Genomic DNA, 22,708 nt, shown 5'->3' with positions numbered 1-22,708 from the left:
CGCAGTTGCCAGAAATCGCCAGCCCAACATGACCGAATTTCAATTAGATGGCATCTGTTGGCTCGGAAGGGCCACCAAAACAAGTACATAGCGGCATAGACAAACTACTTTCGGACAAAAGCCAACGAAGTAATGGCGGGGCTGCACGACAGTCACCGCCGTTATACATGTATGTATGTATGTGGGTATACACACAGTTGTGCTTTTCATACAATCATTCTTATATAATATGTGTCTCATACAAATGGGGTACAAATACACGTACATATTTATTAGTGTTAATGTGTGCAGGCACTGCAGGAAATCCTTGAGTTAGTTAGAGAGTGGCTAATCGAAAATACTCGCAGCACTGAACGAATGATCGAAATATAGATATTTGGTCGGCTATTTTACAGTTCAGAAAAAAAAATATGTGACTTTAAGAATATTGAATTAAAACTATAGAAGACACTGGGTAATATTCTTTGCTTGAGATTTAAATTTTTGTACAATAACAAATTTTATATGTAAGTTTGATAGTAAAATGTAAAATTCCATTCATATTTACTAAGTATTATGAATTGAAAATATGTAAAACTGAATTTGGGAACGGAATCATAGAAATTTGTGTTCAAACGAGCAGCGATTCGATGATATCCAATATCACTCGCACACTATCTGACTACTGACGGAAAATCTTTAAAAATATATTTATATAATTTTCTATTTTGAAATTTAAAAAACAATAACAGTGCCGATGTTAATACCGACTCATGCCTGCTTTCACTCTCAATTTTAATTTTTTTCTTGCAGGGATTTTAAACATTAATATCTTGTCTGCACGTATGGATGACGAGTCTAAAAATGGGCAGCCGGTTAGATGAACGTTCTTATGTTTTACAATGATTAGATGAGTTTTGAAATTGGCCAAAAGAAAACACAAATCTACCTGAACACATTTGAACATACGGTGAAATTAGGCTTTTCATTGAGGTCACTATATTTTGAAAAATTCTTTAAAGCGCTCAGCGTTCTTGATTGAAACGTAGTCGATCTTAAAATTTCATGTAACTGTAACTATATTTTTGGATGGACAGAAAGAAAACACCGAATTACTATCGTTATATGCTAAACATTACTGCTAAATTTTGATGTTGACTTTATTAAAATTAATTCGCTTAGCATTTTCAGGTTTCAGGGAAGAATAACATGTGTTACAGAAATAATATTCATTATTAATGACAATAATTCTGAAATAAATATTTAACAAGTAATAATAGCACAAATGAAATGAACCGAAAATTTTAATTAGTCTGAAATACTTCCAAACCACTGAGATGAAAGAGGAGTTAAATTATTGTAGAAATGATTAAGTCATTCAACTCCCTTCATGTATAATTCTTAAATTGGTTTTAGTAAAATGTTTCATTCCGTTTTACAAGTTTCAAGAGAAAGAGTTGCTGCCATAATGACTACTATTGAGCATATAACTACATCGGTGCGGGGTATCAAGGCATTCCATAACTCGATTATTATTCCATTATTCCAATATTCCGAACATGCGTCGGAAAACTACTATTCTTATGGATCTTTCTCAGTATATGTATGTAATTTATGTGAAGCGTAAACAACAACAATTCTTTTTACTCAAATATGTCAAACTTTGTTCTTGAAAAATAATTTTTAGAGGAGTTCTTCTTCGTTAGTTTATTATGAAGAAATCCTCAACCAAGTGCCTAGCACTGTATGAAAGTGCTGATTTTGAATCATTTCAAAAAGAATCATTCAAAACCAAGGAAAATGCGACGTTGGAAGACGATTTTGTGTCAGAAATGCTATTTAAGGATCTATACCAGTAAGACAGCGCACAGCTCCGTTATTTTTCAACATTTTTGTAAACAAAAATTTTAAAATATAGCTGAAAATATACCTTCTTACATTCAAAAAAGATCAAACATTCTATCGGGTACTTTATGGACCCTACTCTAAACGCAAAAGATCATATGTGAGATCTAGTTAGCCAGCAACGTTCGGTAGGATCAGAAGAGAATTACTTCTACATCATGACAATGTCGGGCCTTATGTTGTGAGGAATACTCTTACAAGCTTCTAGCCTAGACCTGTTTCTTTTTGGCTACCATTTGGTCCGTTCGTTACAGAACATCCTTGTTTTTTTTTTTTTTAATTTTGAAATAGAAAAAACATCAGTAATGTAGCTATAGACCCAATAAATAATATACGTATATAAGAATATAATAAAGCATGCTTTTTATACATCCCCTTAAGTTATACTACTTTAATTTTTTAACTTTTTTAATTAATTTTACTTTTCAAGAAGTCGTGTTACTTCATTTTAATCAAAAAAATAAGGTTTCAAACAATACAAGAATTTGAAGCTTGACCTTCAACACAACAAGCGATTAAAAAGCATGCAGATTTACAATATAAAATGGGTTAGTTGTCTAACGTGGCAGGAATGTTGTTGTTGGGGTGAATTTTACCAACTAAATTTATAGAATACAAAAGGCTAATACTGTTTGCTGATAAGCCTGCCTGTTAGTGAGCAGTTGGAAACCAAAACGCGGTGCATTTTGCTTAGAGTGATTGCTGGCATCATTCATAGAAAGTCGCGATATGCCCACAAATCTAATCAATCACCGAATTCCGCTTAATATGCAAACTATAAAACCAAAATATTATGTTCACTGTTTCTTAGAGATTTCCGCATTTTATCACGAAAATGTTATATTTCAAAAAGAAATCACTGTTTATAATTACAAAATATGTACAAAATATATATGTATTTAAATACACCTATACAAGCGAATTTATGAAAGTAATTAAATAAATAGGCTTTTTGATATTTTTATTGCTTGCATTTATTTATTGCACCAACGGATATTTTAGTCTCGATTTCAGCAGTGTTGGTTAGCAATCAAATTGCATTTGATAAAAATTCCACAAATTCCTGATATCGCCATCTTTTTGTGGAAATGTTCACGCTATAAATTTTAAATTGCAATTAATTAGTCAGAATTCTTTATAAAAAGTCCAAAATCACTTTCAATAAACACGAACTATTTTTTGCTGACGATTAAAAAGTTAATTTGCACCAATTGTGTGTGTGTGTGTCCTAACGCTGGAAAAACTAAGATTTCCAATTAATTTGTTAATTTAGGAATTATTAATTGAGTGTTTATGTATTATTCAGAAAGCACCGAATTGGATTTTTGCCACGTTTGCTTCTGTGAAATTATTATGAGCATTCCCTGCTTTGATTAGCCAAAGATTTGTTTATTTATGATAATTAATTATCTGCTTAACTATTGCGGGAAATTAGAAATTTACACTTTATGAAAATGTATCCATCTCCACTTCAGGGGCTCCCAGGGTAGTTATGATATTCTCCAGTTCAAGAATCTTCTACTGAGGATAGTTTCATATTTACAAAATTTAAAATCCCGTCAATTCTATTTGCTTCTTATCTGCTTAGTTAGTCCAAATCTGTAGTGCAAATATAATATATTAATTATTTTGAATTCAATGACATTTTTCTTGAAGCTCTCGTATTTAATGTTTCTAATCGTAATCCTTTATTCATATTCCTTATAGGAAGTTAATCGTTATACAGTACACTTACATTCATTCTTCTTCATCGTAATCGTCTCTATTCGGTCCGTTAACACAGTACAACAGCTAATCTGGGGGGTGAGAAATTCCAAGTCAGGGTGATGGTACTAGGTCAGCATAGTAAAACCCTCAAAGGGTTTGGCATTCGTATGTCAGTTTTTTTTTATGACCTTTTAAATTTTTTCCTTACTTCCATGGTTTTCCATCTTAACAAATTAGTTTTTTCCAATCAGGCGTACCAAATGGTCCAGATATACGAAAGCTGATTAAAAGTGCCGCATTCAACAATATTTTGTTTGACGCTGAATTGAATGCATGGCAGGCAATCAAAGAAGTTAGAAGTCTTGTTGGGAAAGCATCGGTCTAACAACTACGAAGTTTCTGTCGCAAGGATGTTAAGAGCATTCTCGGAAATTGGTTTTTTTTTTTGTTTTGGTATATTAAGAATATAATAACTTTGAAAATAAAAAGCGTGAATATAATCTGGTCGATAACAGATTAGTTTAGGTTAGAGGTAAACATTCAGTCATTCAATTGAAAAGAGTGTTGAATGCCAGTAGATTAAAAATCATCATATAATCCTATACCTATAAAAATTATGTCTAAATATTTATCTATGTATAACTACATTCGTGCCCCTTTTTATACCATTGCAAGAGTGTATAACAGTTGTTTGTTCTCTATCTATTAATAATACTATATATACATATATACATATAAGAAACAAGTTTTATTGCAAACCATTCTATTTAGTCGAACAATTAAATTCCTTCGCACTTTTTTTTAAATATACACCTGAATCATTTCCCCGGATTTGATCCTCGCAAGTTGAAGAGTATGAAATGGCGGTTACAACCGAACTTATCCCTTCCTTACTCATCTTAGTTTGAAAAATTAACAAAAAATTTTTTGAATAATAATAGCAAGGTATTGCCCATGTAGAGCTAAAACATTTTCCCATCATTCTGACAATTTGTGGATTCCATCATGGTTGGGCGGCCGAGGATGAATCAATCCAATTCTGGCATTCTAACAAAAGAAGGGGTATGGTCTGGTCATAAGACAAGTTATGTAATATTTCCCAGCCGCTGTTTCGCTGTTTGCTGATTTTTTTTTTTTTTTCAACGGTCTTACACCATGAGGCCGAGCGTTGTCGTGGTAAAAAAAAACTATTAAAAAGGTATAATATTCTATCTTTTTCATCTATCATCTGGCAATATGTTCAAAAGATAGCTGCTTTGATACAATCGTACCTTCAAATTCCCGAAGACAATTTCCGTCGGCTGTACTTCGAAAGCTTTCCTAAAATGAATCCCTTCGCTCACTTTCTTCATCAAATAAAAAAGGGATATATACTTAGCGCCAAAAAGCACGAGTTTCTTAAACACGGAAGCTGACTAGCTGCTGCTCGCATGCATAACTAATTATAATATCTACTCTTGCTACTTACCCTGTGCACAAACTGGAATGTAGAGCTGAGCCGTCATTGCGGTGTAAATTTGACCTTGACTCGATTCATACCAACAAACTTTTTACTATTTGCATTCTTATATATTTGTATATAATGGTACTAGTACTGCTACTTAGTATATTTTCCGTAAAACTTTTTGCTTGGATTTGTTTTTTTGATTTTCATGTTAATGAAAGACTTTGTCTTCGCCGTTGCTGTCACAGCTTAGTTTGTACTGCACTCACGAAAAACTTAAGAAGAACTCTTGCATGAGTTATGTGGGTGTATGTAATTTCATGTGTGTTTGTGTGTGTAATATGTAGATCTTTGGCGCTGCACGTATGCAGTAAAAGTGTTTATGTCATTTCTGTTTAATTAGATTTTAAATGGAACCAGAAGCGAAATGTGAGAGTATTAAGACCGCAAACATGACGGTATCAGCATCACGGCGAAATGAGCACCGTTGCTGTTCTTTGTGTTCGCCGCTTTGCTGATATCCAGCAACTTGATTGGTAGCACCTGCATTTTGGAAACTGTTACGCGCCGAGTTGCTATCCGAATCACGCACGCACAGTTGACATTTTTGCAAACACACACAAGCACGTGATGTGGCAAAGTTAAATGTGTGCATGTTTGTATATGTATGCGTGGCACAGGCACAGTTGGAAAGCTGAGGTTTGGAAACATATAATATACATATATAAAAGCTTTGGAACACTGACATTTCGAGTTCTCGCACGAAATTATAACATAAATATATTCAAATTTATTTTCGACTTATGTTTTAATGGATCATGGATGATTAACTCCAAAATATGTGCCGAAACGTCGGAACTCAGTTTCAATTCCCTTACTTGCAATTGCAGTGCATAATCATCAAACTTCAAAGATATTTATGCAATGCAGTACCCATTTTCCAGTTGGGTATTTATGTGTGTAAGAAAATACCATATGATGGTAAACCTTGGGGTGTACATACATCCTTTAAATGTCGCGCCGAGGTTGAGCAATTTAACGACCGAAATTGCAACGAAGCTCGTGTTGCGATTCAATGTTAAAGATATTTGCTTAAAGATTCGTAATATATATTATTCATTAATAGTCCGATACTAAGTTTTGTATGCTCCACATTATATACCCGAATCTAAATCAATTCTCTAAGAAAAGTCGCTCTCTACTATGAAAAAAAATTTTTTTTTGAGTTATGTGAGGTAGTGGAGAGTATACCATACAGTGATAACACGAAGTTACACTTCGAATAGTGTTCCGAAGCTACAAAATTTGACCCAAATAATAAATAGGTAATGGCTGTCTAAAAGCAGTTTCTTCCATAAAATTTTTTTTATTGTATTTTCTACGTCAGCGTATAGTTAGCATTGGCGACTGTGTATTTTGCCTTTACTTATATTCTGTTATGTGATTACCAAACTTACGAAAATCTTGACAAATAAGCCGCTAAACAGCAGTGTCGGCAAAAATGGATAGGGTTGGAAAGGAATTTACTTCCTTAGGTACTGAAACATATTAACGAAGTGAGAGAAGAATTTTTATTTGATAAAATTCCGACGGCAAGACAATGAGAAAGAATGTGTAGTAGAAATGTTTGACGAATAGGCTGAGGTGGTGAGCCGCTGGAAATAAGCGAATAACCAAGCAACTGAAGCTAATTAAACAAAATGGTAGTGTTTTAAATTGAGGACAAACCGCGAAAAGGAGTAGTATTTAAGATACATACATATATGAAGTTATGATTCAAAGAGATGCCTGATAAGCACAGTTATTATTACCTAATTAAATAACCCAATTTAAAGTTGTCCATAGACAAAAGCTCAAATTGAGATTGAAATATTTTAACTGAATTTAAACAGACTGGCATCTATCATAAGCCAATAACTGTATTTAGTAAGTGCAAATCATGCTCTCTTAAATATCTTTAAGGCAGTAATCTGGTAACTTCGGTTCAAAAAATCAAAAATTTTGCTTAATTTGAAAGTACAATTTCTTGAGCACATACCATGAAAATTTCAGACAGAAATTTGAAATATTTCGGGAGTTATAACGAGTTTCTAGAGCGCCTCTCAGTCCAACTTTCAAGGTCGGTTTTTAACTTTTTTTCTACTGAAGTGATTGCTTTCAAATTTTAACAGGCTGCTCTACACACTTATAGTTCAAGAGCCAAAATCATCCGGACTAGCCCCCACGCCATTGTTTTTTTTTTGTTTTTTTTGTGAGCTTCCAACTTCGAGTGACAATAATAATAGTAATAAAGTATTCAATTTTTTCAAATGAAATTTTATAATATTTTTAATATCTAAATAAAAACACTCTAAATACTCAGGATAATTCATTTTTATTTTCTTATTAAAAACCACCCTCCAAAGAAGTCATGAAAATAGGCAAAAGTTACCAGACTAATACCTCAAACTAATCAAAAGCTAATTAGTTATGTGGAAAATTATTCCATATAATTCCTCATTATTTTCCATTTAAAAAGACTTGTGCTTATATTTTAGTTCTGCAGGTAGCGCAAATTTATTTAACTCACTCTCTCTGCACCTTGAATTGAGAACAGCAATGCAACAAACTTTCAGTTCACACTTTCTAACATTTCTTTCAAATTTTATTCCCTTGTGATTTTCTATCCGAATTATGATTTGTGGCGCCAACATGGATAACATTGGATTAAACATGAAGCTAAATTCATATACTTATACCTAAAAGTTACTTTCAGTTCTGTTTCCAACTTATTTAATGATTTAGGAGTTTAGAGCTGCCAATGTGATAACGTCTTCTAACCAGTTAACTCTAATTGTCTCCATTATTATTGTGGAAAAATATTTCATTAAGAGTTAGCAAATTGTTTCTAGTCAGCATGAGTGGTTATTAGCACCAAAAGAAGCATAACAGGGCCCCTCTACAGCGATCCTCTCAGATTTTCTTCCAAAATAGAGTATATAACGTTTAGCCGTGCGTTCATACTGCGAGCAAACACAAATTATACAGTGTACCAGATTTAAGTTTTCCATATGCATGCCACCGCAAAGTGAGCGGGTTCGCCTAATAATTAAGTCGACACTGTCATATTCGCCACAACTATTTACTCTCTAACGTTTCTCGGTTGGCTTTCATTTGTCTGCGTTGTGTATTCAGCTGTTTTGCTTAGCATTGGTTTTGTTTGAAGATTGCGGCGGTTGTGGCCGTGCCATGAAGGCGCGAAAAGCTGAACCCATTCGCAAGGGCAAGGATAAACACCACAACACACAAGCGAAAATAAATAACCATAAATTGAAAAGCGCTCAATGCTAAGCGAGCAATTGGTGGATGGCAGCAAATTTAAGAGCAATCAAATTGGTTGCAGCTAATAAAAAAGAAGCGTTAAGCCAACAGGCTTCATATATTTTTAGTATTTTTAGTGATAGCCATCGGAACTGCTGAACTATATCGACGCTTATTTATCTATGCTTAACAATTAAAGGGGTCCGACACCTTAAAGTGTGCAATCCGTCGCCACAGTCACGCAAAAGTCGTCGCTTTGTGCGCAGCGAACACACCCAGTCACTTGTTACTCAAACGCACCCCTTGGCACACGGCGCGGCTCACGGGCAGAAGCATTGCCCTGACAGAAGTATGCGAATGTTGATTACAGAAAGCTGTTGAATGTGGCATGCATCAACATATAAACAATCGACTTTACTATGAGGGAGGGGCCACTTTTGTACAAGCGTATGCACATATGTGTGTGTCTGTGCGTACACCAATGAATGTTTGTCAGTGTGTGCGGCAGCAGCGTTTAATTGTCATTCCGAATACACTCCCCGCCACTCGAAGTGGGAGACTCAGATCAACAGGATATCGCAAGGCGCAGACATTCTCATGCACACACATACGTACTTGGGTATGTGTATACAAATGGGAATTTCGCCAAAGCATTCGTACTGCTGCGTTTACTCATTTGTACATTGGCACGCACGCACGCACACATACACAGGCAAGTGCACATGCTTATCTGTTGATTGTATCGGTATCTGCGCGCAGTCTTGTGAGGGCTTTTGTTTGTATTCTATTTTTGTCGCTCATTTGCCGCATTAACACATCGCATGGAGAATTTTGCAAGCAAGTAATCTCTGGCTGCTGGAATTGAGCCACCAATGCGCTGTCAGCATGCCGTTCCCAAGAGTATGGGTGTGTATGTGTGCGTGCATCTGATTAAAGGATAAATGTGTAAGAAATTATTTTCTCAAACAAAAGTGTGCATGTGCTGCTATTTTATCATATGTTGGCATGTGTGTGTTTGTGTGAGGAAGTGTTGGCGAACCTCATTGTTCGAGCTGATATTAATTTAATTAGACAATTAGCACGATTCGCCACTAATTTACCACTTGGTCCTTATACCAAGGCAGCATTTGTCGAACGCGGTAAATCAAGGTAGACACAAACATTCACGTAAAAAACACGAAGCATCGTTGCGTCTGATATTTTCGCACGAGTCGCATGAATTGCTCTGCGATGATTTTGTTTTTCTACTGAACTATTTAACTTCGCACCACTTTCACTTTTAACTACTATTTCAAACGCATTTTTCTGTTCGGTTTGCAGCACTCCCCGCACACAACCCACAAATCTTACAAAGGCACCACCCTCCGGTCGGCCAAATAGTTGTGCTATTTGCTTTATTTAATGTATATTTTAGGCATCGCGCCGCGAATTTTTCACTATCCTGAAGTTTTTGAATGCCGTTAAAACGTGCGAACACTTCCAGATTTCGTAACCGACTGCCGCGGCACGGCCAAGTGCTGCGCAACATTTCGTATGTATCAGGTGGCTTCGGAGATCCACCCGATTCGGCAAGCCGCTACCGCCGCTCCCAGCAACAAAGCGTTCCACAGTTATGCTTAGCTTCGGGTGTTCGCCAACAACGCGCTCATTAACCTGCTGTGCCATGTTCCACAAGCTTTTCGAACAAAATTCCTCGAAAGTCGAACAAACGACTTCAGTGTGCTGCTTATGCCGCTCAATTATTACTCTGTTTTTACCGTTGCAAGTACGTATACACTCGTGCATATATAAATAGGAGATGTACACCATAACGTTCGTTTTGTGCTCCTGTCAAATGCTCGGGTCTTCGTGCGTGAATGGGAATATTTGTGCGTACGCATGTGCTTATGGTCAACCCTCGCCTTCGCTCTCTCAGCCATCTGTTTGATTTGCCGTGTCTGGCAATCGTAGACAGGCTGGCGCTTTTCTGCCTAGTCAAGACGTCTTCGTGCCATATATTCGCTGATAAGAATTCGCAAACCTACAAACATATGTCTGTATTGTAGTTGTTGCAACATTAAATGCCCTTATTCTCTTTGGAAAAAATATTTACCGTTATGCTGTGGATTGCATTTGAGTTTCGCTCTTTCCGAATGCTCTTCAAGCATTCATGGCTTCTGGTCTAACAAATCTTAATTTAAATGTGATTTAAACGTTGTTGTCTGAACTTCAAATCAAGGGCACGAGTACCTCATAGTTTTAAAAAACAAAAAATACCACAACTAAACTTAAAAGAGGATTTTGAATCGAAGTAAATGTCCGACAAAAGCAACAAAGACTGAGGAATTGCAGAACTTTTATTTCTGACATATGAATTTTTAAAATGTTGTCCTTAGCGCTGGAAATGCAGTTACTTCACTTCCAACTTCTTACTTTATGCTTTTATACATATGCTTTTATAATTCTCTTCAGTTAACGGTAGAATTTTTTAGGAAAAGGATGACTGAAGAGTGATATATATCAAATTAGAATTGGTCAACTAGTTAGATAGATAGATAAATAATTGAGGAATGCACCCAGACCTTAGGTCTATTGTGCCCTCTCCTAACTCACAGGGACTCGCTTAGCCCCAGCATATTGATGAAGTCCAGTATTCTGCTGGATGCTAGCGAGGCGATGTGATCCCTATCCAGAAACATGGCTCCTAGGACCTTCGACCTGCGCCTACAGACTGCAATGCAGTCGATTAACAGGTGCTCCGGGGTTTCATGGTCCCTGTCGCAAAACCGACAGTTGGCGCAAGATGATAGGCCCATGTTAGCTAAATGCCTTTTCAGCTTGCAGTGGCCGATGTAAAGTGCGACCAGGATCCTGAGTTTATTTCTTGGGAGGTTTATTAACGATTTGAACCTCTTCAGGTTGTACCCCGCAACTAACAGCTTGGCATGACGCATACAGTGCACTCGCTTCCAATACCTTTCCTTGCCCACTCTTTCTTCCTTTTCACCCCAGTGAACGATTCGGGCCCAACCATATTGGTGGAGACTGCGGAGCGGGCTAGCTCGTCAGCCAGTTTGTTGCCGGCTATACCCCTGTGACCGGGCACCCAGATTAGGTGCACCTGGTTCTTTCCAGCTAAATTGTTCAACCGTTCTCTGCACTCCTGCACCAATAGCGATTTGATCTCGTAGGAGGAGATCGCTTTAAATGCCGCTTGACTATCGCTAAGTATAGCTATTCGCTCGTTGCGATAGTTGCAGTGGAGGTTTATCTCTATACACCGACTTATAGCCAAGACTTCAGCCTGAAAAATACTCGGAAAGTCAACTAGTTACTGAGAAATGAGATTTCGGCATAAAGTGGGATCGAATGAAGTCCTTCAATATTATCATGACCGATATATATATTTTTAATCGTAAATTTATGTTGCAGCATAGTCATCTATAAATTAGTACAGCCTACCCTACTCAGAGTTCTTCTAAATAATCTTCCATTTCCAACCGTTCGCGCAGCTGTCGCACTGGAATCAGCTGTTTATAAATTTGGTGAATGACAGTTCGGAGTATTGTTCACAAGTGTACAAAAGTCGTTTGCCAAAAGCGGCCGCAAAAAAGTGATCAGCGATGGAATCAAAACGTAATAGAGTCGTTGCTTTATATTTAGCTGGAAAATCGCAGCCAGCAATTGTTCGTGAGCTCAAACACCTTAATGTGAATAAAATTTCTGTTTATCGCACCATCACTCGTTACAATGATACTTGATCGAAATCCACGACGAAGTGCCAATCAAATGGCTAAAGACGCATATTGAAAAATGAGCTCAAGGTCAAGCCTTACAAGTTCCAAAAGGCCCATGATTTCACACCGAAGCAGCAACAAGTAAGACTTGAGAGAACGAAGCAGTTGCTTTACTTTGCCGAAAGCGGTCAAATTCCGAGAACATTGTGTTTTCTGACGAAAAAAATTTTCCAATTGAGCAATTCGTAAACTCTCAAAACGATAGGGTTTACTTGACCGACCGTTTATACGAGAATCTAAATCATCGGGAAAGTATTCTGCTTTGAAGCCGTGGGCAAACAAACATTTCGGTCGCAAACCATGGATGTTTCAAGAAGACTCAGCACCGTCTCACAAAGCGCGAGTGAACCAAGAATGGCTGTAAAACAACGTTCTGAACTTCATTACGACCACACAATGGCTCTCGAATTCACCAGATGCGAATACAGTGGATTTTTCTCTCTGGGAGAAGCAAGGTTCGAGGTGAAAAATACACCAGTCTCGAGATGCTGAAGAAGGAATAGTTAAGGCAAAAGGTGGTCACATCGAGCAAAAGTGAATTGGTCCTGAATATATGATTATTTTCAAACACTTTGTATTTTAAAATAAATAAAAATAATACTTCAAACCGTATTTATGGCTTCTTTAGCTTTTACTTCTCTGTGATTCCAATTTATGATGTCCTTTATTAAGCATTTAAAAAATTTCAGTGCAGCCTTTATAAGAACATTATACCAAAATTAATTATTTATGAAAGTTTAGTAAAATTTTTGAATTTTTAACAAAGTCTTAATGCGTTCAGTGATAAAGAATCTGAAATATGAAAGCAAAATAAAGAGTTCGAGAGAAACGAAAAATTCATATAATGTCACCTTGTCTACCTCTTACTACTTCTACCACGGCTTAACTTTTGAAAAATCCTAACTAATATGTGCAGCTGAAAGTTTAAACAATTCTTTTGAAACACACACACACCTATTCGTATTTTTACATTAAGCGTTGTTATATTTCCCTTGCACAAAACTATGTTTTATTTCTCAGCGTGTAATACGAGTGGTATACGTAACTTTCAATGCATTCTGACTAAAAACCCGGAAATTCACTGGTAATTTGCAAACGATGTAGCTTTTGCTCAACCAGATAAAATAAATCAAATACTGGTTCAATTAGTGACAACAACTGCGTGTTTATCTTATTGCTTTACCAGAAAAGTCCCTTAAATTAAAGAAGTTGAATCTTTCCTCTGAATGTAAAGTTATACAACTTCGCATTAAATGGACTCTTTTACCTAGAACCTTCTACTTACTAACACACCATGTGTGAACGCATTTAATAGAATTGAATAGAAATTGCTGGCATGGTAAAGCGCTGTTTGTTTGCTATTGCACGTGGCACATTCTTGTAAACAGGCACCTAAAACTTTGCAAAGTTGCAAGACTATCTCGGCTAAGTAAATAGTTTATGCGACTTTCGGTGTTTTACATCAACACTTCGACCTCTAATCTTTAAATGCCGTAACAAAATGCACATGCACGTATAAAAATTCAATGACAACCAGTCTTGATTTTGACTTAATTTCTCACAAACGCATACAAAAAATTTCAATATTATTGTAACAATATCAGACTGCCATGGCCATTTTGTAGGCCTTGAATTTCTAGTTCGTGAAGTATATACAAACAAGAAAAAACGTTGCACCGAAGCTAATATACCCTTCACAGGTGCATTTCTTTTAGTAAATTTGCGCTCAGTTTATATGGAAGCTACATATATCCTATAGTAATCCGATCTCCCAATTTCTTCGGAGATTATATTATTATCTTAAGCAGTAATCCAGAACTTGATTCCGATCGTTCGGCTTGTATGGCAGCTATATGCTATAGTAAGCCGATCAGAAGAAGTTCTTCGAAAATTACATTGTTGCCCTAGAAAATAACCTGTGCCAACTTTTGTGAAGATGCATTGTCAAATGTGAAATTTTTCCATATAAGAACTTGATTCCGATCGTTCAGCTATATGTTATAGTGGTCCGATATCGGCAGTTCCAAAAATATGCCAAATTTCTAAACGATGTCTTAAAAACTGGGGGACTAGTTCGTATATATACAGACGGACATGGCTAAATCGACTCAACTCAATATACTGATCAATTATATATATACTCTAGTGGGTCTCCGACGCTTCCTTCTGGGTGTTGCACACTTCGTTACAAACTTAATATGCCCTGTTCAGGTTATAGATATACTCTAGCATATAGTGGTACATACATATGTATAAAAACATTCAGTCAGCCTGCAATGGAATTATCTAGTTGCAGACCACTCTACAACTGCTACAAACTCCTACGACCGTTATTTTTAAAAGTATTCCAGACCCATTTAAAAATTACGTTTATTTATGGAATAATTTACCATCCAAACTGCTTTAGTTCCACACCCATATTTATTCAGCATTTACGAGTTTATTACGGATTTCAACTTCTTTATCTGAATATTTTAAAAATTCTTTTCAACTGTGAGCGTTGTCAAACTTATTCAGATTAAATCTCATTTTAAAGCAAAAATATGTTTGGGACCAACTTTTTACTTTTTAAATATTATATCTAATGTAAATATTGTATATAAGTCCGAGAATATACTATACTTGTTTCCTTAAATTTGTGAACATAGAGTACGAATTTTGAATGGAAAAGTAAATGTATATATATATTCAAAGTATTGACCATTGTTTTTTAGCATTTTGACTATCTTTCTGATAAATTGTGGATACCATGCCAATAGAAATGTTCGTTAATTAGTAGTAACTCCCAGCCGAGTACTTGAAGCCGTTTTTGCTTTGTGTGCAGGTGCTTTGTGGTATAGCAAATCTAATTTACCGCGTCGTCTTACCCATTCCGGTCGTTTTTCGATCATGCATGGTTCAAATGACCATTTGTTGCCTGTAGCGATTAGTATTAACAGTTTCACCAAGTTTTAGAGGCTCATGATATACCACGCCTTTTTGATCCTACCAAACTTAGAACATTGCCTTCATACGGAATCTATTTGTTTTTGCAGTCGATGTTGATGGTTGTCCCGGTTTAACCAATAATTTTCTCCTTTTACGGTTCTTAAAATAAATTCATTATTCATCGCCAGTGACAATTCGATGCAAAACTGATTTTCTCTCTCGATTCGCAAATTTTAACAACTGTTTTTTCGGTCTTCCATTTGTCTGTCATTCAATTCATATGGCACCCATTTTCACACTTTTGGATTATTCCTATAGCTCTCGAACGGTTTGAAATTTTTTGTTGTACACCATTTTATATGGCTGCAATTTGCTTTTGACTCAAAGTATCACTTTCATCCAATATTGTTTGCCGTTCGGCGTTTTCGAACTTTTTTGTGGTCTTTCTCACATCAAGGTCATTATCTCTGAACCGTTGAAACTATATTTGGCAGTTGCTTCGGGTAGAGCATGAACATATATGCCTAAACAACCATTCGAAGCGACTCTGCAACACTTTTCTTCAAATGGAAACAAAAAGATAATGCTTTCCGCAAATCATCACTTTTCGGTACAAAATTTGATAATTTTTATAAACAAATATATCTGGAGTCACAAAAAAATAGGCCATGTCTAAATTTGTTGAGGTTATGTGGGCCTCGTAACGAACTATTCTCGTCAATTTGTATACTTTTGTAATCAGTTTTTACAGAGTATTATAGTTTTGTTCAGCTAACGGTTGTAGGTATCACCTAAAGCTAATTGAGATAGATATAGGGTTATGTATCGTGCTAATATTCTAAATGCGAATGTAAGTTTGTTTGTTACGCTTTCACGCAAAAACTACTTAACCGCTCATCATGAAACTTTGTACATATACTCCTCAAGGTATTGAAAGCAAAATAGGGTACTTTATATTAAAAGAAAAAAATTTCTAAGAAAAATAAAAAAATTGTTTGTCAAAAAATCATGAAATTTAGCTGCTTCAGCGCCATTTAACATTACAGTAATGACGGCTGTGACGACAATATCTAATTCAATTGAATATACATAGTTTCAACTATTTCTAATTTTTATATATTTATTAACAGTTCAAAAAAGGAATGGCGTCGTCGTATTCATGGTACACCTGTTCAAAACAAACCTGGGGTTAAAGCATCGGATGCTCTTGGTGCACATGTTGTTGCATCATGTTAGAGGTCCAATTAGCATTACAGAACTTAATATGGTCAATGGTCAGGAATGTCAAACACACCGAGAAGCATGTGAAGCTCGGCGACTGTTAGAAAATGACAATCATTGGGACGAAACTATGGAAGAAGCTCTGCAGTGCCGATCGCCAGATAAAATAAGGCAACTTTACACTACGCTTTTATCTTCTTGCGGCCTTTCTAACCCTAAAATTCTTTGAAATAAGTAAAAAGAATAAATGGCTGAAGATATTTTACATCAACTGCAGCAAGTACTACCACAGATATCACTTTCAATGAACATAGCTACAATAAAACGATAACAAGGTTTTCGCGATGGTTGGAAAAAAATTAGATGATTTTGGATTGTCGAGCCCTCGACGAGATACTATGGATGGTTTTGATAATGAAACTGCTTGAGAGCTAGATTATGATTTCATAGCACTGCAACATTAAGTGACAGAATTAGTCCCACAATTACTTCCAGAGCACAATCATGTTTTCAATCACGTTTTACGTAAAATAGACTCCGGCAGTGATGGACTCTTCTTTCTCGACGCACCAGGAGTAACTGGAAAAACGTTTTTGCTTAACTTATTATTAATGTCCGTCAGAAAATACCAAAAATAAGTAGTTGATGTAGCTTCGTCAGGTATTGCCGCGACGGTATTCCATCTGCAATTTTAGTAAAAAAAGTTCACGAGATAGGATGCTGCGAGAATACAAGATTTTAGTGTGGGATGAAAGTACCATGTCTCACAAGAAGTCTACAGAAGCTTAAACCGGACGCTCCAGGACAAGATAGTACAGATATAATGGGATCCATGGTAGTTTTATTGGCTAGTGATTTCCGTCAAACCCTCCCAGTGGTTCTGAGGGGACACCAGCAGATGAAATTCAAGCGTGCATTAAATCATCACGCTTATGGTCGACAATTGAAAAACTCCGCCTGAGTACATCTTCATAATGACGTGGATTCAGGACTTTACGCAGAAATGTTCTTAAAAATCGGTGACGGTTGTTTAGATGTTGACGTTGAAGGCTATATATAACTGTTAAGAGAATTTTGTGATTTAGTAGAAAGTGATGGGGATCTCATTGTTAATATTTTTCCGGAATTGCAACAAAATTTGTGTAGTGATCAGTGGTTGTGTGCAAGAGCAATATTAGCACCAAGAAATGAAATTGTTAATAGGATCAACACTGACATTTTACACGACGGTCATTTAGAAATGAAGGAATATTTGTCAATGAAAACTAAGTGCTTCATATACTGTGTATCCTAAATGTACCAGTAATGATTATGCGAAATCTAGATGCTCCTCGGCTATGTAATGGAACAAAGCTTCGGATAACAAAATTGGAACAGAACCATACTTGGTGCTACTATTTTAACAGGTGTCGGTAAGGGAAATAGTGTTGTATAACCTCGGATACCAATTATTCCCACTGACCTTCCATTCCAATTTAGAAGGGTTCAGTTTCCCGTCAAGCTTAGCTTTGCTGTTACTATAAACAAGGCACAAGGACAAGCATTACAGGTAGCAGTAGTTCATTTAGAAAATCCATGCTTCTCTCATGGCAAACTTTATGTAGCCTGTTCACGTGTATCTCATGCCCAGAATTTACACATAGTTGCACCCGACGAGAAAACTTATTGTCTACAAAAATATCCTAGATTAATACTTTGTATTTTATTTTTTTAAATTGTTAGAATTCAGAATTATTAATTTGTGTGACGGTGAAATATATTTTAATATTTGTTGTTGCATTGCAATACGCTTATTTTGAGGAGTTGAAACTTCGTTGTCTCTAGAAGTTTTTAAAAATTGTTGATCCGAGCCAAGCAATAAAATTTAGTTATCATTTTGACTCATTTCTATTATGTAATCGGACCGCTGCCCCGTCCACAAATCGTCATTAACCGAAAACATACAAAGTGCCAAAACTAAGCACTAAATTGAGATTTAAAACTCTAATTTCGCACAGGAGATCGCAGTAGCAAATGGAACTTGTGAGTAACAAATTTTTAAAAAGTGGGCGTGACCCCGCCTTTAATATGTTTAATGTACATATCTTGTAAACCATTAAAACTACAACAACCAAATTTTCTAAGCTCGAATATTATGAGAATTCCTACCGACACTGTGAAAATTTATGGAATCGGAAGATGACCCTGCTCACTCCGCATACCGTTGTTCAAAACTAATAAAAGCGCAATAAATCAATAACTTAACAATAACGAAATAGACATTAAATTTAATCTCTGAGGTTGTATGAAAAGGGTTTTATGAAAGCCGGTGTGAGAATTGAACGATGGATTTGGCACCGCCCACTTTTTGGTGATATCCCATATTTCGAGATCCGACAAACCGATTTCGACTAAGTTAGTACATGAGATTATTTTAATTTTCCTATGTCATAGTATGAAAATAGGCGAAATCGGACTACAACCACGCCTACATATTCCCGTATAACACAGTTTAAAATTCCATTTGATTATTCCACTTTCCAGTACACAAATCAAAAATTAATTTATATTACGAAATAAAATTGTGCAATAATAATTCCCTTAAAGTATGCCACCTTTTTACTCAAAATTTCCGAAATCATTCAATATTAATTATGTGTATCAAAAATTTCGAACTTCCAGGTGACTTTATGCTGGATATATCGGCCAATAATTGAGTTGTCTTAATAAAAGTAACAGAACATGTTTTAATCATAGCAATATATCACTATGCCCAAAATTAATACAATTGAGCGAAAACTTGACCTGGCCCCATATAACCATTATTTGGATTTTCAAAAACCCGACTGTCTTTACTCCATACGATTGGTGGTTATATGTAAGGTACCTTATTGAAACCCAAGGAATTGCCACACTGTACGCCACTTGTTAAACTCATTACATCGGTGGCGGCAATAGAGTTATGTAACCCATACATACACACATATATATACACAGAAATACGTGATTTGCGCATAATGTGGTCTCAGAAGGGCATAGGCCACTATGCAGTGAACGCGGTTAAGCTGCACCTAAAATAAATTGCAATTTTTGGCTTTGCAAGAATAATCAAAAATTCATTGTTCTTCTTGAATTGGTTGTGCACACTCGTATATGAAGGCTTTTTCAAGGCTCTTTTGACCGATGCCTAGAGCATACTAAAATTATGGAGGGAACACTTCCAGCCTGCTGAATGGCAGTGAAAGTGACGATGGAGCAGACGTTCCATTGCCCGACCATGTAGAAGAAATTATATGGTCGGACGAAAACATGCCCAACGATTGGAATTTAAGTGTCCTCTGCCCAATGCACAAAAAGGGAGACCCCACAATCTGCGATAACAAACGTTGACTTTTGCTAATGTTTTAAAAGCAAATAATAATGATAATATATCCATCACAGATCCTACAGAAACTCAATAAACGGGACGAATTCAACACTTCATTACAAAATCGATTAGCTTAAAAAATATATTTTTAATACCAAAGATGTCTAAATCTATAAAAATTCTTCTATGGAACTCAAATGGGTTAATCAAACATAAGAAGGAAATCGAAATTGTACTATACTCGGGAAATGTTGACAAACTATATGTACCTATGTATGATATCGGAAACACATTTTACTTCACAAACCTATTTTAAAATAAAAAACTACGAAACTTACCATACAATTCATTCTAACAATTGTGCCGGTGGCGGAAGTGCAATATTAATTAAAAATACGATTAAACATTTTGAGGGAGAAAAACTTGCAACTGATAAGCTCCAAGCTACAACAGTGATTATTTACGGAATAAAAAGTTCACTCTCACTTACCTCTGTGTACAGTCCTCCAAGGCATCAAATCCAATATGCAGAGTGCCAGCACTTAAAAAACAAATACAGGTATAGATTCATAATGTGATCAACGCACAGAACACGCACTCGCGTTCAAGGCTTACGACTTTAAGTGGAAAGTACTCTATAAAGCACTGCAGTCAACAGGAAGTTACGCATTCTCGACGAACTTACCATCATATTGGCCATCAGATAAACAAAAGATTCCAGACCTGATAGATTTTTTTATTGTCGGCAAAATATCCCGGAACTATTTGTCGATCAATCAGGCTTATGACTTTAACTCGGATCATTCCCCAGTCCATGTAGTCTATAGTAAAACTGTCATCTTTAAAGACAAAGCAGCGGCCTTGTACAATAAACGTGCGGATTGGGAATACTTTAAAACGATCATGGAATGTTACGAAAGTAAATATGACTCTATATTAAATACAGGCTAGTTAGCGTCTGAAATTTTACACTTTACAACAAGTATGCAACACACAGATTGGAAAAGTACACCGGAATTAAAGAAAGTTGCTGTAAACTCTCAATATCGTAATGATATAAGAGAAATAATTAAATTAACCCTTTCGGACCTGAAGTTGCTTGTGAGCAATTTCAAATGTTTAACGGCTGACTGTGAGCGTTGCATTTGTTCTTATTTGCTAATGCATCCGTAACGAAAGCCTTATGTGTGTGCTTTAAGCTCAATTCAAGAACAGCTGATTTGTTGGCGATCTGGTAAAGTTATTTACATTTGAACTCAAGCGTGACGTGCAAAAAAATTTTACGTATTTGATAAGAGCTGTTTTTACCTGGGGTTTTTTTCAAAACAATAACAAAAAGTGAKYWTTTTTAATTGCAGTGTTTTTTAACAAAGTATAAATAAAACACTAAAAAAATTTAAATTTATAATTTGTAAACAAACATCAAGTAAGTAATTTTCAAAATGACCAAGTTGCTTGTGGGCAACTTTCGGCAATAGTGGTAATTATTTTACTTACTTACAGACAAGAGACCTGAACAAAAAGGCTTAACAAATGATGATGTAGAAAGAATTTTAGATTGGGATGCCTCTAGCGACGAAGAAAGTGGTGATGAGTTGGAAGATATTTCTGCAGTGCTAGAGAAGAATTTGGAAGGGAAGGGAAAGCGGAGAAAGCATTGAGATCGGCCTAATTGAAAATGTAGTTGCGGAAGAATATGATGAACAATCTTGTAGTGCTGTAAATATGTGCTTTGAAAAAATTGATCCGAAGTCTCTTAAATGGAGATCGAGGCCATTTGCAGACTCAGAGACTGTCTGGAAAGAGTATGACATCTTAAAAGTCGATATCGTTCTAGCACCAGTACAATATTTCGGTGAACTTTTTGATACGGTATATTGGTGTTTTGTTATACTTGGGTGTTTTCAAAATCCCTCAGTTTAGAATGGCATGGGCCCAAAATATAAAGCTTACGGCAGTTGCAGACTCAATGTCACGCGATAGGTTTATGAAAATTAAGCAATGCTTACATTTCAGCGATAAAAGCAAACAACCTAAAAAGGGAGATTCAAATTATGACAAATTGTACAAGATACGCGCCTTACTAAACATCCTCAAGGAAAACTTTAATAAGCTACCGCAGCAAGACCATCAAAGTGTTGATGAATAGATAATTGCATTCAAAGGTATGTATCAGTAAAAATTTAAATAAATTTATAAATTTATGTTAGGTTTAACTCTTGCTTATAGGTCAGTCTACTTTCAAACAATATAACCCGGCGAAGCCTCACAAATGGGGTTTCAAAATGTTCACCAGAGCTGGAACATCTGGAATGGTATTTCATTTTACATTGTATGTTGGTGAAGGTACCTGCCCGTCTTATGGATTGGGACTGTCTTCGGATGTAGTCCTCTATTTGGGGCAAAATCTTCCAAAGCACAAGAATTACAAACTCTACTTCGACAATTGGTTTACTTCAGTAAGCTTTTTTATCGCTTTGAAGGAAATGGGGATATTTGCAACAGGAACTGTAAGAAAAAACAGAATTAGTAGTTGCCAGTTGGTTTCAGAGGCTGAACTTAAAAAGCAAGGAAGATCGTTCGCTGTGAAATGTGAAACAAACTTCAATTTAGTATGTCTAAAATGGTATGACAATAAGCCAGTCCAAGTCATGTCTTCATGTACAGATCATCGACCTGTGGGGGTATGCAAGCGTTGATGTCCAAAAGAAAAAGTTTATATTGATGTTCCAAGACCTGCGATCATTGAATCCTATAACAAAGGCATGGGAGGGGTTGACTTAGCAGACAAGCTCATTGGAACTTTACAAGATCCCCCATCGCTCAAGAAAGTGGTATATCAGAGTATTTTATTGGTGCCTGGGAACATCCGTTATAAATGCATGGCTTCTATATAGAAAACACCTACGTTTGCTGGAGCCGAACAAAAAATATATGCCACTAATACAATTTCAATTGGAAATTGCTAATACACTCTTGCAATATACTTCTTCTGAGGATTATGTAACGAAAAAAAGAGGTCGTCCATCAAATGTGGAAAATGATAGACCAACCTCCTCCCTTTGTACCACTCCATCAAGCAGTGTCTCCTCACAAAGTACC

Source organism: Bactrocera latifrons, unplaced genomic scaffold, assembly GCF_001853355.1.
Source record: "Bactrocera latifrons isolate USDA-ARS-PBARC rearing strain unplaced genomic scaffold, ASM185335v1 scaffold_93, whole genome shotgun sequence".
Classification (NCBI taxonomy): Eukaryota; Metazoa; Arthropoda; class Insecta; order Diptera; family Tephritidae; genus Bactrocera; species Bactrocera latifrons.
The sequence above is the reverse complement of the archived record's forward strand: the minus strand, read 5'-3'. Positions refer to the sequence as shown.